Source organism: Tenrec ecaudatus, chromosome 5, assembly GCF_050624435.1.
Source record: "Tenrec ecaudatus isolate mTenEca1 chromosome 5, mTenEca1.hap1, whole genome shotgun sequence".
In the NCBI taxonomy this organism is placed as follows: Eukaryota; Metazoa; Chordata; class Mammalia; order Afrosoricida; family Tenrecidae; genus Tenrec; species Tenrec ecaudatus.
Window position 1 is genome coordinate 27,157,427 of NC_134534.1, and position 12,249 is coordinate 27,169,675.

At 36.9% G+C, this 12,249-nt stretch overlaps 1 pseudogene; it reads left to right on the forward strand.

Moving 5' to 3' along the window:
* The first annotated feature begins 9,380 nt into the window (after nucleotides 1-9,380).
* Nucleotides 9,381-10,916, forward strand: LOC142448607 (heat shock cognate 71 kDa protein pseudogene; annotated as a pseudogene).
* The last annotated feature ends 1,333 nt before the right edge of the window (nucleotides 10,917-12,249 follow it).

Below are 12,249 nucleotides of genomic sequence, written 5' to 3' on the forward strand. Positions count from 1 at the left end.
CTCACCAACGTGGCTCTTCATTTTCTGAAAGCTTCCTAATAAGAAAGCCGAATGGTCATCCTGTGTCCTTTTAAAAAATTCATCAAGATTATTTCTTTGGAATTTCCCCTCAAATCCCCATAACACTTTTAGCTGAGCTCTCTGCATCAATACCACTGGCTCAGCAAATCTTCTCTGGGAGCCACTTCCTCTTTTTATTGCACTTTGTTTACCTCCAAAGTGAACCTAAGGAGGCTAAGACAAGTGTATTACTGAGAGAACTTGTCTGCAACATACCCGGATCATGGAAATATGTTTAAACACATTTTATTGGGAATAAATCCATGCTTACTTATGCAGATGAGAAAAAACTACAGCCTTCAGTATGAATTACACTTTAATTTTGCAAACAAAATTCCTCACAAAAGGGACTTATAGGAAACGTCATTATATTTCCTGAGGAAAATACTTCGATTTACAAAAAATCCATTTGGCTTGGCTCCACAATCAGCCTCCCATGAAAGCATCAGTCAATAAATTAAATGAAGTTTGCAATGGGCAAATTTGTTGTAAAATATATATTCAAAGCTTTCGAACGTAAAAACGCCACTCTTAGGTCCAAAGTGTACCTGCTTCAGGCTATGAAGGTTTTAGATGCTCCATACATATGTGAAAGGGAAATCAAAGAATCGAGGGCTTAGAATCATGATTTTAGGGAAGAATATTGACTATACCATGAACAGTCAGTGAATGAATAAAGATTTCTTAGAAAAATTATGGCCAGAATGCTTCTTGTAAGTAAAGATGTCAGACTTTGTCTCACCTAATTTTAATATATTATCAGAAGAGGGCCAGTCCATAGAGGGACATAGTGCTCATGTTACATTTGTCGGGTGGGAAATAACTTGCTTCTTGGCTTCGAATGAGAAAAAAATCACACCGAAGCCTGGTTTCTGATTCAAGAGAGTTTTTATAAAGGACAGTAGAAGTTTCAGGTTTTTAAGTCTCCAAAGAGTACCCACTATTTTAGGGCAGCATGTCAAACCTTGCATAAGCTGGGCGGGGCCCCCAACCGAACATGGGCAACCTCTTGGGATGACACACCCAATGGGGTAGCCTGAGGCCAGAGAGATTGGGGCACCACATAGCTGCTGCAGGACAGGAACCAAAGAGTGAAAAAGAGAAGGGGGGGGGGGTCTTTGGTGGTCTCAAGGCCAAGGTATTTGAGGCATCTGACTGGGAGGCATGGTCAAAGGTATTGGTTGGCCCCATTAGCTGAATGAAGCCCACCTAGGCCTAGGTTGGGCCACCCAGTTAGTCTTTTTGGCTGGCTAAGGGGTGGCCTGATTCTCTTCCAACCTTCTGTAAAGGGACTTCCAGAAAGGAGAGAGACAACTCCCTGTCCCTGTTTCTTGCCACCTAACTCTAGAGAGAGGTTGAGGTTGTAGTGATGGGGTGGGGAGGGGGGAGGGAGGAAGACCCTCAATGAGATGGATTGATGGGGTACAAATATACCAATGATTATGAAAATGGTGCATGATGTGGCAATATTTCATTTTGATGCAATTGTCAGAGACAATGTTATAACATATAGCAACAATAACAGTCTTATTTATTGTTAAACAACTACTTTTTCTTTATAAACATGCTACAATTCAAATTGTAAATATGATATTTCAAAATTATTATTTAGGTTGCTTTTGTTTCATCTGTTTCTAGCACGAGGATCTAACATTGTGAGTTGTCTTTGATAAGTTTTATTTTTAAGTGGGCCACTATTTTGATGATAGAAAAGTATTAAGAACATCACAGAAAAATTGTGTATAAAGCTTTAGAAAATATTAGACTTTTTTAAAGGAAGCTGAGTAGTGTATTTTGTATTTTATACATCTCTTACTCTTGACAAAAATGATGAGAGCCATGCCCATAAAAGTGTAACACATGGCCTATGAAAGCAAACCCTCTGGAATTACCTAACAGGCCCTTCAAAAATTATAATGCAAGGTTCTGTGCTCCATACGCACTCCTCCACGGTGCATTACCACAATGCGGCTTACCTTTAATACGAAGACTGAGTATTTGGGAGTTAGGAACCACTGGCTTAGCAAACCTCATCTTACACTTGTTTTTGGTTTGTGGTCCTCTGCTTCAGCGGGGTGTTCAAAGCTGGCAGTTCTTCAGGAGATTCTTGTTGCTCTGACGCCGTGTCACTAACAGAGTCGTCTGGACTCCCAGGAGCAGGTGAATCATCGTCATCGTCTGATCTCCAGCCGCCACATCACCTTTGCCATCCAGGATCTTCTTTCTACCTTACGGAAGCCTCGTCCACAATGCCGTCGATATCTTCCTGAGAATTTACTGTTCATACTTTCCGGATATTGAGATCGCAATTCTTCACTAGATTTCCTGGCATCTTTGGTAGTGAGATGTTGATTTGCGATGTCCTCTTGGTGATCTCTTTCTTTTCCTGCTACACTAAGTCTTAAGAACTTCTGTGTTCTCTCTTAATTACCCCAGTCTGCTCCTTCCCAAATGCAAGATCCAAGAGAGATCTAGCTCCCTCTGCTAGATCTGCGGAGGCTAAGCGCTTCTCTGTGTGTGTGGGGGGAGGGAGGGTGCCCCTGGCTACACTCATCTTGGCAGATGCAGAGACTACGCACCATTCCCTGCAGTTGCGCCCACAACCTGCAGTCTACCAGCAGACCAAGCAGTGCCTCTCCAGAAGTTAACTATACTTTTTATTAAAATCTTCAGCTGAAATAGTAAATAACTATTTTTAGTATCTGATCCATGAATTGATTGATTATCAGAATATTGGTTTTATTCTTTTTGTTCCTACCCTCTTGGCTATAGTTTCATGACATATATATGTACAGAGAATATATTAATTTTTATATTTAAAAAACACATTTAGCTTATTCTATATATACTTTATTATATGCCTTGACTTTTATCCTCAATAGATTTTTCTGAAATTTATTGATATTAATAAAGTCTCCCATAGGATTCCGTTGAACCACAGTGTGCAATACTTGTCATGTTTACTGTAGTTAAATGTCATTGTTTGCTGTAAATAATAATAGTAACATTTAAAGCAGATAATTATATTCTTTTGTATAATCTAGATAAATAATTATTTTATAATTTTTTTGAGAAATTTCATATGACTTTCTGACATTTGCTACTTTCATATGGTATTTTTTCTTTGTGCTTTTAACTTTTCTTTCTAGAAGATAATCAAGTAAAGTAGATATCTTTAAAAAATTTATCAATTGAAAAGCATAAAATGGTTTAATATTAGAGATTGATTATAGCCATGGAAATGATTGGGAAAGTGCCTTGGCTTTTTGAGTTTTATGCCTCTGTATTGTTATTACATATTATTAAATTCATATCTTGTATCATTTAGAAAGGATCTCTTGGTAAAGTTAATATTCTCCATACATAAACATCTTAAAATCTCTTCTGCTCTGACTGAGATAATGAGATAAGCATTGCTGGAATTCTAATATAATTGTGCTTTTATGTTTTTCATTTTGTCCACAGTTCATAAATTGCTTTAATCTGTCAATGCTCTGATTATACTACTGAATGATACCTTTTTTTCTAGTGAAAGTAACATATTCATCTTTGATTATTTAAACATAAATGTAGTTTTAGATAGTTGATGTTGTTAATAGCCTCAGAACATGATCATTTTGTCATCTGTGTATAAAAGTGACATTGCTGAAATATGTGCAGGAGAGTGTAGACAATGAATTGCTTTTCCTGGAGCAATACAATATATGGCTTTACTCACTTATACTCCATGTTCAGCCTTCTTGTAAGGAAAACAACACACTTGCTATATTTTTCTTTTCTTTTCTATGTTCCTTTTATGAATTACCTAGAACTATAAATATATCTTGGGGGAGCAGTATGCTATAAATACATAATATCTGTAGAATTCTGCTTTCAAATAAAATCTTTCTTAGGGGCACATGTCATAAAAATTGACAATTCCAGATAAGAAGGAATTCCTCTTGTCATCCCCTTGCCTCCTACAAGGCTATCAGATCCCCCATTATAATCACTATCTGATCACCCCTTTAAAGAAATGCTGCATTTAAAAAAGTCAAGGATCACAGGATTGTTTATACTTCCCCATTTTCTTTTGTAGCCAATTCATTAATTCTTTTTCAATAGGTATGCGTCAGGCATTGAGCCATAATAAAAATACAGCTTTTTTCTCTTCTAATATTGTCATTTGATTATGAGACCACTAATATAGCTCAACATGTTCATATAATTGTTAGAGTAATTGACAACATTCTCTGAAGGTGGAAAGGAGGGAGCACTTATATGTTTCACGGCTGTCGTCATGATTCTTTAATGTGAATTAGGGGAACGTTATGCAGTAGATCACTTTTCTTTTCAATACTCATACACATTTTATTTCATGTTATTCATTGTAATCTCCCCAGTGTAACCCCACTTATATCACTTACTCCCTCTGTTTCCTGCTTCCATGTCTCCTTCTTTCATAGCCCTTCCAAATTTTGTCTTTGAGTAAATGTGCCTCATTTTTTATTTCAAGTGGCTGATTATTCTAAGGTACACAAACCTCCCTGCTAATTTAATCATGGGATAAGTTCATTTACAGATAAGTCAGTTTACTAAGGGCTATTATCTGGGAATATTTCATTTTAAATACAATTTCTGAAGATGCTATTTTGATGTATACCCACATATATTTTCACAGTTAATTTTGTTAATGTCTTGGTATTCAAAATCCATTAATAAAACCAGGATCTCTTACAATTTAACTAACAAAGCAGTTTCTTGAATATAATCTTAACTAAAATCACTAGAAGTTTCAGTACATACTATATAAAATATTAAAAGATTATACAATGTATAAATAGTACTTATTTCTATCATCACTTATGAATGTTATAAGGAAAGTAACAAATCAAGCTAATTAATGGTATGCCAAGGCAGACACATAGAGTACAAGACTTTCACCCTTACCTTCTGCCACACACAAATGGTTTCTCAGTTATTTATGCAAGGAAGCCCATATATACTCTATCAATGTCAGGTCTGTGTTATGATTCTCATAAATACTTTACAATTAATCATTCTCCCAGTAATTTATTTTTTCATTAAAATAGTCATACTCATTAATCATAACTGTAATCTACACTTTTCTTAAACAAAAGCTTTATCTTCATATAAAATTGACTTTTCTTATCTTATTACTCACAATTATACTACAGAAGAGCTCTTAGAAAAAACTTGAAACAACTATTTTCTTTAAATTTTGTTTTAATAGAATATCATCCTTGGGTCTATCCATCATTATAATGAATTTTGTCATAACATGATAAAGTGAAGAAGGCATTTGCACGTCTATGAAATAGCTTTGGTTAAAGAGGTATCATGTCGCCATCTGGTTCCTTCAGCCAGGGTTACATTGTCATACAGCATGCTAATTTGTACAATGCTAAAAGAAACAAGTTGTCATGAAATGCCATTAAGGCATTAAATATTTACTATTAGGGTTCTATGAACTATTTTAAGCATAATTTGCAATTTGGAAACTATATATTTCTCAGCATATAGGTACATTTTAATTTTTGTCTCCACAAGAAATATTAAAATGATGTAAACTTATTTTATTTTTATAGTTCTACCTTTTGGTTACATTATGTTTTGTGATCATAAACTGGGACTTGGAAAATCTTCTTTGCCCTCTCTTATTTATTCTCTGTTAATGAACAAAGTTCATATGATTTGTTTCCTAAGGAAGCATCCCAGAGTATAGTGAGGAAAATGTCTTAAGATATTAAAAACTAAATATTGAAAAATTAATCGAAATGCTATAAGTGCGGTGGGGGAAGAATTGAGTGTTGAATAAAGACGCAGCTACTTTCAAATGTTCTCGATGACTATGACTTCTATCTATATAAATACAATTTAAGGTGAGATTTGAAGGAAGCTGGGAGAATGAATGAGATAAAACTAAAAGAAAGATACTCTAAGACTGAACAGATAGTACTTGGCCTGGTGGGGAAGGTCTATGCATTCAAGAACCCTGAAATTAAATTTTAATAAAGTTTATATATGATCATCCTATTATTTAAAATTTATATATGTAAATAATGTAGGATTATTGTGCAAGCTAGGTAGGATGATTTTTTTTTTTGGTGAGCATTGATTTTTAGACATAGTGCTAGGCCAAGTTGACTACAGAAACAAAGCCAGGGACACTCCTGTATGTGTAAGAGAGAGCGTTATATCAAAGAGTAATTGCATATTTTAAAAAATCCCAGCCTAGTCCAGAACAAGTCCTTAATTTTGGCATTAGCCTATATGTGCAATACTAGTCCATGAATTCTCCTTCAGACTCATACAGCTCATGCAGTGATGCCACCAGATAGAAGGTTTGTGGATCCAGCGGTGGTGGAATCATCTTGGTTCTGGCTTGGGTCGCCACATGGCTCCTCCAGCCCTCTCTCTCAGTGTCTCAATAGCAGTAAGGGGAAGGCAGAAAAGAGTCTGGCCTACCTCCAGGGAGAAAAGAGGAAGTTCCCAGAATCCTCATGAAAAGGCCACACCCACACAAAGACATCATTGGTTATGACCTGATTCACAGGCTAGGCTCCACCCCTTCACTCATATTACCCTCAAGTTGACATGAAATTATGTAACCACCACAGTCATACATATATATATGCAACTGGTAACAAAGAAATATCAATTAAAAACTGATAATCTACTATGCCTCAAATGAGGGGAAATATCTAGATAATTTATTATGAATTCAAAGGCAAGATTTTTTTAAATGTCCTACACAATGAAAGCATTCTTTCTAAGATCTTTACTTAATTACTACACATTGAATTCACAGGATCTTGTTTCAATTGTAGAAATGTTTTGTACAGATTTGCATATCTCAGTGAAGAGTTTTCTTTCTATTCACAGCCTACTAAAATGAAGTCAGGCTTAGATAATGACTTCAAATACTGAGGACATTCATGTGGAGAAATATAGTACTTAGAAACGCTAAATGTTCACTCAAATTGCATGTGTCATTTTTATGCTGTCTGCATATTTTATCTTGCCTGGAAAGATGTTCATTAAACCTTTAAACTATTTTTAATAATGGGAAATAATTATTTTGTGAAATAATTCTTTCTTATTTTATCAATAGAACTTATTCATTTTATCATGCTTAATAAAGAGAGAGATTGAGTTTAAACCTACATTTGTAAAATTTATAATACATTGGTGATCAAATTTATGTTTTTAAAGTTCTAATAATAACATTCCTTCATCCATTATCAGGTAGAGTGACCGACCCTCTGACTATCACCAAGCCAAACCAAGCTCACTGCCATAAAATCACTCATAGTGACCCAATTTAGGACAGGGTAGAACTGCCCCAAGGTTTTCTGAGACAGTACTTCTTTCTGGGAGAGGAAGGTTACATTTTTACTTGAAACTAAATCCTTTCCCACCATAGTTATAGTTCAATTTCATGACCTCACAAAGATGTTCAAGATCGTCCATGTAAGTCCCTTATTTTATTTTCTAGCATTGCTCATGTTAATCACTAGTGTACTCTTGATCTGAGGAGCACTGCTAGCATAGTGCTTATGCATTGGGTTGCTAACCTCAAGGACAGCAGTTTGAAACCACCTTCTGCTCCTTGAGAGAAAGACAAGGTTTTCTAATTGGTAAAAAGTTACACTCTTGGAAACCCATAGGGAAGACTCTATCGTATAAGTTGGAATTGATTCAATGATAAAGTGTTTGGGGTTTTGTTGTTTGTTTTTTTTTTAATTTAAAAATTTTGGGGGGCAGAGTAATTATTTTTTGTTTTGTTTTGTTGGTTTTGAGTATTCCCCATTAGAATACAGAAAGACAACTAACACATTGTGGTAGTCCATGTAGACTAGAGAACCAAATTCATAAATACGCATGTGTGTAGAAGAAATAGCTTTATATATGAATAATTGAATATTGAGAAGCATCCTAGCCCAGTCCAGGTCAGGTCCATAAGTTTGAGATTAACCCATATGTCTGATACCAGTCTATAAAGTCCTCAGAACATGCAATGACACCAAATTCAGGAAGATCACAGGTCAGTGGTTGGGAAGTCTTGTGGGGCCAGTGGTGGTGTAAGCATCTCAGCATTGGCATGGATCTCCATGTGATTCCTCAGCTCCAGAGCTCTAGCTCCATTAACAATGTGGCTTCTCAACAGCAAAGTCTCTCAGGGAGTAAGCATATATCCCACCTCCAGTGAGCTATTTACCTCCTTAGCGCCTCCAAATGAGGTCATCAAGCTACGACCTGATTGAACAGGCTAAACTCCACCCGATCATGTAACTACCACACACATACACTGGTCTTCTAGTGAGCAAGCTTAACTGTACCCACACCTGAAAGTCTACAGTACCCTGTAACCTCAGTATACATCTTTCACATCCTACATATCCAGTAGCTCACTCCATCCCAATCTTTAGATTTCCTCTCAAAAGAAACATTATTATTGAAGCTTTGTGTAATCATAACGTAGGAGCCCCTACTCCCAAATGATTACACTTCCATTCAAGCCCCATTTCTCCTATCCTGCCCTATTTTCCCATCATATTTCATCTGCTATCTGTATATTAATTTTATTTCTTGTTTTTTTTCTATGATCAGAGAGAGCAGAAAACATGTATTTCTGGTTTCTGCATACCATTTCTGATTTCTAAATATTGTATACCCCAGTATATTGAAAAAATGAAAAAAATCAATTATTACTTACTAAAAAACAAGGGTACATTAAGAAGTATTGGCACTAGGTTTCTAGTTTTTACAAGCATGCATTTATTCCAAACAAAATATGTTTCAACATGTCTCTAAGATTACTGGGCAACAACCAAATCTCTCAGTAAATACATTTATCTTAGTCTCATTGCTGTTTTTGCTGTTGCTAGGTCCTTCAAGTTGATTCTGATTCTTATAAAAAGGATTCAGAAGTAAGGAATAACAAAGATGGGAAGCTGCTAAACCCTGTTAACAAGGAACAACATTAAATTAAAGAAAGACCACTGTTGGTCCTACAGCAATATAGAGACCTGTTACCAGAGCGTGATTTTGTCTTCAACTAATATGCTAGATCAGACATTAGCAATGAGTGATTGAGGGTTTTAAGAAGCTCTGGTAGGTTACATGCCTGGATACTAATCATAGGGTTAGCAATTCAAACCCAACAACCCCTTGTTGGGATAAAGGCGAGGCTTTCTGATCCTATAAAGATTTACAATCTCTAGGAAGTGTCACTTTTGATGTGCCGGTCCTCACGATGGAAGGCAGCACCTTGAAGGTAAAATATACTGCTTTGGTTGCAACATTTTGACATCTAAATGGTCAACTATTTTATAGCTGAATTCAAGTGCAAACATAAAAAAGAATCAGTGAGAAAAAGTCTGGTGCTATGCACGGCTTGGGCACGTGCAAAGTGAAATCTCTCTTCACCTACTCAGGCCACTATTGAAATTAATTCTCCATATGAAGGAATTGAGTTCTATACCTCCACCACTCATGATCTCTTTGACCTGTTCTGTGGCACTCTGGACCCTGTGGAGAAAGCCCTTGTGGATGCCAAGCTAGACGAATCTCAGGTCTATGACCCGTTCCTGGTGGGTGCTTCTACCCATATCCCCAAGATTCAGAAATGTCTTCAGGATTGCTTCAATGGAAAACAATCACACAAGAGCATCAACCCGATTAGCCTGTTGCATCTAGTGCAGCTGTCCAGGCAGCCATTTTATCTGGACACAAATATGACAATGTTCAAGGTTTGCCACTCTGGGATGTCACCCTCTTCCCATGGGTATTGTGACTGCTGGTGAGGCACGGCGGTCCTCACCCAGTACAAGATTACCATTCCTACCAAGGAGCCACAGACCTTCCAACTGCTCTGACAACCAGCCGGGTTCCTTGTTCAGGTGTATTGAAGGTGAACACGCCTTGACCAAGGATAACCACCTGCCTGGCAAGAGGGAGCTCACCGACATACCTCCTGGTCCCTGTGATGGTCCTCAGATCAGGATAACTGTTGATACTGCTGCCGGTGGCATTCTCAGCATCTGTGTTGTGGATAGAAATCGTGGTTAGGTTGAGTACAGAAGGTCAAAAGTGGGAACCTGAATCGAACATTTAAAACTTGTTAGCAGATTCCCCTCAGATGCATGCTGGACCTGATCTCGTAACCCAAATCTTGTTTTGGGAGATTGTATTGTTTTGTTTGGTGTTTGATTGTACATATTAAGGGTTATCTCAGGAGTATGATGTCATTGGGGGTCACCTTCTTGAAGTTGTGGTATATGGTTTTTTTTGGGGGGGGAGGCTATGAAAACCAGGACTGACGAATCTATAAGGCAGCCAGTGGAAGAAGGGTTTTGGGGGAAGGGGACATGAAAGTGTTTGTGCAGTGATGAGGTCAAGGGTCCTTATAGGAAAAGGATGTTTGAAATCTGATCGTTCCCTTGAACACATGTGGTCCAGTAGGCTAAAAGATACCAAGCTGAAGATGAGAAGCTGTGGAATAAGCAGTCCTCTGAAAATTCACTCAAATGTTATGCATTTAACTGGAAAGAAACCATTGAAGATGAAAAGCTGCAAGGCATTACCAACCATGAAGACAAGCAGAAGCTTCTTGATGAGGGTAATGAAATGATCAACTTGTCCGATCAGGGTCAGACTACAGACAAAGAGGCCTTTGGGCATCGGCAGAAAGGGATGGAGAAAGTTGGAAGCCCTCTCATTCCCAAGCTGACCCAGAGTGCTGGAGGCAGGTTGGCAGGATGCCAGGAGGCTTCCCTGGCGGTGGTGTCCCTCCATCGGACACTTCCTGAGAGGGACGCACCATGGAGGAGGTTCAGTACGCTGATCTCTAAGACTAGAAGCAACAGTGCTCCACAGCAAACATTTAAAGGGCTCACATTTGTGGCACACTGGTTAGCGGTTATAGTGTTACAGCTGCTACACTCAATGTATAGGCATTCTCGAAACTTGAATATAGAATATGCATATGGAAAAGACACCAAGTGCACATTGTACTTTATTAGAACTGGATTGTACGTGGCAAAGAAAAAGTCTTAAACATAAAGCTGTACTTAAAATTGGCAAAAAAGAAAAGAAGTAAAAAAGGCGAACTGCCTCAGAAACCCACAGGGGAAGTTCTAGTTTGTGCTACAAGCCACAATCAGTCAGAATTCATTAGAGAACATCGGGTTTCGTTTGCTTTTTTTGGGGGGGGGGGGCTAGGGAGGGCGATGGATTTGGAGAATTGAGGGCACAGTAGTTAAGCATTGGGTTGTGAACTTCAAAGTCAGCAGTTCAAATATCAGTTCAGCGGGAGAAAGATGAAGCTGTCTGCTTGCTATAAAGATTTATAATCTCTGCAAACCTAGATCGAGTCGCTATGAATCAGAAACAACTGGATGGTATGATGTTTGATCATAGTGTTTTGATAAGTAGACTGGAGAGAAGAATAATAATCCAGATTATTTTAGTAAGCAATAAATTAGATTAAAATAGATAGATAATACCTGAATCATATATATTTTGGTACAAAACCACAATATTAGCATTAGTTACTATTTCTGCAGTAATTGCCAATGTTTAGAAACACTTTCTGATCCCCATCATTTCCTTGCTTTATTCATGATATATAAATTATATGTAATCTAGAAAAATATATATTGTGTGCTACAAAATCAAGTTCATATTTTGGTTAGGTACTTTTCATAAACTTGATTCTACAACCTTTCTCATCACTACTGCTCCTGACTTCCTGGTTGGTAGTTCTCATCAATTTTATGATAAAAAAAATATGGTGGCCATAAGAAAGAAAGTTCAAATGTCATTTTTCTTCAAATAGGAGAAGCTGAAGGAGGCTTATTTACATAAAATTGAGTTATGTACACATTTTAGTCTTTTTAATAATCTTTCGACACATGACTTATTAGAATGAATTTTTCTGTCCTATAAAAATATGTCTTTAGCTATGTGTTCAACAGAACAATTTAAAAAGAGAAAGGATTTAATGACCAAATTAATAGAACATGATCGGTTTTTATTTATATTACAAAAAACTGTCATGGTCCTTAGAAATATGATTCATAGCTTAGGCCATTCAAATTTGAATGGACCATTGGGTAGAAGACTATATAGGATAAAATACATATTAGGGCTAAATTTTATTAGTTGATTTGTCACTACAATATT